This window comes from Hyalella azteca, unplaced genomic scaffold (genome assembly GCF_000764305.2).
Source record: "Hyalella azteca isolate HAZT.00-mixed unplaced genomic scaffold, Hazt_2.0.2 contig13897, whole genome shotgun sequence".
Taxonomy (NCBI): Eukaryota; Metazoa; Arthropoda; class Malacostraca; order Amphipoda; family Hyalellidae; genus Hyalella; species Hyalella azteca.
The window spans coordinates 106,941-111,932 of record NW_025943802.1 but is presented as its reverse complement, the minus strand read 5'-3'; positions in this window follow the sequence as shown (position 1 = coordinate 111,932).

Genomic DNA, 4,992 nt, shown 5'->3' with positions numbered 1-4,992 from the left:
ATAAGTTAGAGCCGTACTTTTCAAAAAAATTTCTAACATTCATATTTTAATACATTTAATGATTCATTGTGAGTCTGTTTTGTTGAGTTATGACCCTGTATCAGCTGATAACTATGGATTCAGCATGTCTTATGTTCAGAATAGTTTAGTTAGTAATATGACCGTTTTCTAATACGGTGTGTCTATCTGTAGTGTTCAGTAGTCTCAGATCGGTCTCAAATTCAATGTCGCACTTTAGTTGCGTTGGTATGTAGTTAATGAAATTATTTTTAAACCCATAACCGCCTAGTTAGGGGTTGGGGAGAGAAAATGACGTGAGATTGTTTTAATTAGTGATTCGTGTGTAAAGTATTCGTTAGCAGATGCGCTTAGGATGAAAAAGTACGCAGAGGAGTACGATTACACGTCATATAAAAACATTTACAATGTATACTAATTGAGTAGGTACACGTTTTCTCGCAACGATTCTTAAACATTTGACCCACACTCGGGGTATTACTAATAAAGGCCATGCATTCGTACCTCAAATGTCATTAATATTAAATTATTATTATTCAGTGAGTAATTTTATTTTATCAATAGTAATCAACATGCTGGGCGTCGAGGGGGTGAGAATAACGCACGCGGCCAAGGAATGATGGTCAAGTAACGTTCCACATCAGAGCTATTATATGCTGGGCTGGACACATCATCTCAGCATCTTAATAACGTGGTAAAGATTAAGAATAAATGGTGCATGAGAACTGTGTTGTTTCATTTAAAGCCTCCTCCATGGTAGGCAGTTTTTGATAGTGTACTTAATTTCCACGATGGCCGGGACCACAACTTCGTTGCCAAGACAAGCTATCCCCTCGCTGGTCCCGAGGTGAATACTTTTCAGTTTATTTGCTGACGCCTGGCAGCGTTTACTAAGACATCCTCATCCTCCCTACACACGTCACGGGACTTGCGCTCAAAACGTGCGCATCCATTCCTGTTAATTGTTAAAAACTGCGATGTAGGAGCCATGGGAAATATCAAGTTGTGGGTAGAGTTTGATCATTCAGATGCTGTCAAGTGCTGGACTTCATCATTTATACTCCCCTAAAATCCACGCATTGTGGTCGAGAACGTACGATGAACGATAACGTACGATGAACTTTAACGTACGATGAACTATAACGTACGATGAACGATTAAGCATGGTGAGCGATAACGTACGATGAACGATAACGTACGATGAACGATACCGTACGATGAACGATAACGTACGATGAACGATAACGTACGATGAACGATAACGTACGATGAACGATACCGTACGATGAACGATTAAGCATGGTGAAAGAATACGTTTGGTTGATAATAATGCGTAACATAAGCCCTCAGGCCCAACGGTCATCCTTGTGCTTGTCCTGTGGCTTTCAGTCCTCCCAACGTGGACACCCTGAAAAGAAGATGGTGATAATGCTTTACTTACTATCCTCCAGTACTATCCTACCAGTATCCTCACAATGATGATAAAATCTATGATGTACATTTATAATTTATTTAATTTCCGATTTACATTAAGGAACTTATTTCATTGCTCCTGCACAAGCAAACGCTTCCATGTGCGGTACCTAATACCTAAAAGTTAGAGCCACAACAAAACTGTGGTGATTGTAAATAACGACCACAAATTCATCATAGCTGTTATTTCAACAAAATGAATTTTATTTTGCGAGCGATTTTATAACTAAAATCGGTAATTAGCAGCCTAGACGTAGATGGTAGGCTGAAGACAACCCACGCAACTATCAAAAAGTAATGGTGGGTTTGTTGCGCTCTAATTTAAGGCTGTTCAACGAGAATGACGGGCTGATCAAATTATTTCAATACAGCGGTTGAGATCAGTACTTTTTACATGCTTGATAACGACAACAACGGCGCACTCTGGACGAGCGCTCCCGTTGCTCCCGAGCTGAATATTATTCAGGGGAGCTGCTGACGCTTAGCAGGCTTTTGTATGATATTAAACCTCATAAACAGAGCGAGAATTTCAATTTTATGGAATATTGATGACCCGTGAGCTTTTAAAATGTAAACTTAAATGATTTACATATGCTGGGGAAGATGTTGAATGATTCAACAGCTTTCACTGTAACGCACACAATTAGGTTAGTTTGGTAAAAGCGCCTTTCACTAAGAGGAACACTGCGGGTAAACTAATCTTAGTTATTTGCAATCAATTTGTTCTTCTAATCGGTGTACATAAATTTACTTGATATTTATAGACTTAGAAAGAACTGTTCTGAAAGATGTATAATAAGAAGCAACTTCATCTTATCTATAAGAACAATGCTTTTTAAATCGGTTCATACTTGACGATTTGCAATTTTATTTATGGAAAATTGAGAGCTTTGCAAATTTAGTGTCATTTCACAACAGTTTGCCTCAAATCAAACTTTAAGTGCTTGTTGTTTAATTGACAATTCAAACTTAACGATCCGATTGATCATAATGATTGTCGAAACATAATCCTGCAATAAGCGTTTAATTGATGCTCACCTGATGCTTTAGGGAATGTACATGCGAATGTACTATACAATATATGGCAAATTTTATTTAAATTTTCTTATCATTGTGGTAGTCACTAAGATTACAGGAAAAGAGAATCAAATCATCATGTTTTATGGACAGGGGAGCAAAGGCCCTTAAAACTTATGATTATATATAATAAAGTGACGGTACAATTATTAATTTAAATTTATGTATAGGCCATATAACATTGAATTGCACGTAATGTATTTTCTGTTTCAAATAATTTAAACAATTTTATTAATTAATCATATAACAATATTAATAATAATTAAAATGTGTGTAACGAGGCTGTCTAAGATCAGTCTAACGATACACTGCGCCCGCGAAAGATAACATGAGCGGAAAATGTTGTTAATGCTTGCATAAATTGTGAGATTACTCAGGTCCTGTCTTATTGTCTGTCTAATGGTGTACTGGAAGGAACAGCTAACAAGTTTGTTTTGTCGCTACATCGCGCTCATACATTTAACAACATGGCCGATAAGTTGGAGCCATACTTTTCAAAAAAGTTTCTAACATTCATATTTCAATAGATTTAAAAAAATACATTTAATGATTCATTGTGAGTTTGTTTTGTTGAGTACACAGTATCAGCTGATAACAATGGAGTTAGCATGCCTTATGTTCAGAATAGTTCAGTTAGTAATGCTACCGTTTTCTAATACGGTGTGTCTATCTATAGTGTTCAGTATTGTTAGATCGGTCTCGAATCCAATTTCACAAGTTACTTGAATAGATTTATGATTGAAAGAGATAATTTTTAAACTCATAACTGCCAAATTGGCGGTTGGGGAGAGAGAATAGTGAGAATGTGTTCATAAGTGATTTGTGTGTATAGTTTTCGTTAGCAGAAGCGCATAGGATGAAAAAATATAACAAAGTACTCACTGCAAATCTGCAATGAGTGACAGAGAGCGCATTTTCTCGTCGACGATAACTTGAGGTCACGGACGGACAGACATGGCGATCACAATAGTGCATTTTTTCCATAAATGAGAAAATGAGGAGTTTTCCATAAAGAAGAGTTCGATTTAATATCATAAAAATATTTAAATTGCACACTAATTGACCAGGTACACGTTTTCTTGCAACGATTCTTAAACATTTGACCCACACTTGGGGTATTACTAATCAAGGCCATGCATTCGTACCTCAAATGTCATTAAAATAAATGTCATTAATAAATAAATTATAAATCCCATATTCGTTCGGGCATATATACTACGTACTGCCGACCTTACCACCAGCAACATATGGCATATCTAGTTTTATCTACCGACGTTACACGAAAGTGCAACAAATTTTTGACAAACGGACTCTGGTCTTGTTTTGGGTTGTGTAGATGCCCATTGATATTATCACTCAGACCTTAGAATCACTGCATTGACTGCAGGTCAAATTGGTCATGGTCAATCATCAATGTCATTGTCATTCATATTCATCGATTCATCCCTAAGTAAGGTCCCTTACCACTTACCAGCTGTATCCTGATTTCTGAAGCTCTGCACGATTAGCTATCCTCACAAATATTTTCTCCATTGCTGATGTGGTAAACAGGCAAAACGGTGAAACAAAATCCTATAAGTGTGGGTCCTGTGGGAAATGGTATAACATGTACGCTGTACGGGAGGTAGGTTATGGGTCATCTCTTATGCTCTCTATTATATGTTTTTCATCTGCAGCTGTGGACCAAGTAAAGTTGTTACTTATTTTTAAAGGGAAGTTTCTTGTCAGCAGTCTTCACTTCAATTTCACCTCTTTCTCAGGTTTCTAAACTGAAAGTTTTTTTCCTCCTTCTCACGTTCTCAGAATGATTAAATCATTAATCAAGCTTTCAGTTGTGAACTTGTGTTTCTCCTCAGTCCCATATATTCTTCTTTCAAGTTCTTTGGGTTTGGAATTTTGGATAGGTACAAATATCATAGGTACTCATACATCACCTGACAACAGACACCATTTTCCTCTTCTGACTTAGAGTTATGTTGCTAGCCATCTGGAAAAATCTATTCTACAAACTACAACCATCATTATAACATACATTTGTGGCTTCAACTTTGATATAACTTTCAGACATATTATCTGACTAACTTTTATAACTCTGTAAATAAACAGTTGATCATCTAAAGTCAAGAAAACTGCATGATTTGGACCTTGGACTTCACTACTTAGCTATTAATCTAAGTCACACATCTGTACCGTAAAATGGGGTAACTTAGACCGGCGGGGTAACTTAGACCACTTTTCGTTTTTTTAACAAAAAGCCCCACAACTCAATAACTATTTGACATAGAAAAATTTTGTCAATGGGCCTTAAAGGCCTAATACTGAGGCTACATAACACAATAGAAAGATTTGAAAAGTTTGCATATCTAATAGGTTAAAAAATTAAAAATGTGACCCACGAAAAAAAGCTATTATTTAAAGCCTGTC